This window comes from Propithecus coquereli, unplaced genomic scaffold, assembly GCF_000956105.1.
Source record: "Propithecus coquereli isolate 6110/MARCELLA unplaced genomic scaffold, Pcoq_1.0 Scaffold15, whole genome shotgun sequence".
In the NCBI taxonomy this organism is placed as follows: domain Eukaryota; kingdom Metazoa; phylum Chordata; class Mammalia; order Primates; family Indriidae; genus Propithecus; species Propithecus coquereli.
This window is the reverse complement of record NW_012139413.1, coordinates 9,338,113-9,339,178: the sequence shown is the minus strand read 5'-3', so window position 1 is coordinate 9,339,178 and position 1,066 is coordinate 9,338,113. Positions and strand designations below refer to the sequence as shown.

General features: G+C 31.2%; 1 protein-coding gene across 1 annotated transcript in view; it reads right to left on the bottom strand.

The window, feature by feature from the left end:
• Window positions 1-1,066, bottom strand: part of NAALADL2 (N-acetylated alpha-linked acidic dipeptidase-like 2) — a 1,013,114-nt gene that overhangs the window by 790,403 nt on the left and 221,645 nt on the right. The window lies entirely within an intron of this gene.

The window sequence follows — 1,066 nt, the reverse complement described above, 5'->3', positions numbered from 1 at the left end:
AATCCTAACCAAGGTATAGGGTTTCTAATATTCCTCTAGGTTTTTATTTTATCATTTCTCCTGAGATAAATATTTTAAAGTTGTCTCTAGTTTCTCATTGTCATAAACAATGTCACATTGAACATGATTATTCACGTTTCTTAATGGATATATGCAAGAGTTTCTCTAGGCAAGCAATTATAGGTCCATAGGTTATATACCTGTAAAACTTTAATAAGAAATGCCAAAAGCTTTTAAAAGGATTTTGATTACACTCCTACTAGCTCTTCATGAGAGTTCTTATTCCCCCATTCCTCACCAACACTTGGTGCTTTCCACTATTTTATTGTATTTTATTTTGTACTTTCACCAATGTTATGGATGTGAAATTGTATTTTATTATGTGTTTAATTCAGAAGTATAATCACTGGATTGCAGGATACGCTAAATATTAATAGTTTCCCAAAGCTTTTTGTATCACCCACAGTCAGTGTATCTAATTTTTGCTAACCAATGAATGTTAAATTGTATCCCACTGTGGTTTTAATTTGCATTTTGATTATTAATGAGGATCTTTTCACATATTATTTAACTATTCATATTTCCTTTTCTGTGCAATCAGCTGCTCTCATGTTTTGCTCATATTTATAGAAGATTTTGTATGTTGTGGATAATGCTTTTTAGGTCATATTATGGCAAATATCTACTCCCAGTTTTGTCTTCTCTTTCCATTTTCAATGTCTTGTCTTATGATGAACAAAAGTTCATAATTTTAATGTACATAATTGTTAACATAGTGTAATGGTTTGTATATTTTCTGACATGCTTAAGATATCCTTCTCAAATTTGAGGTCATAAAGTTATTTTCATTTTTTTTCCTAAAATTTTTAAAGAATTGTTTTTCAAATTTCAGTGTTTGCCTAGATAAGGTGTGTGTGTGTGTGTGTGTGCGTGTGTGTGTGTGTGTGTGTGTGTGTGTGTTTATGTGTGTGAGGAATCCAATTCTTTTTCCCACCCGAATAATTGTCTTAGCATTCCTTGTCAAATACTCTCCACTAATGTGCAGTAATAACTCTGTCATGAGTTT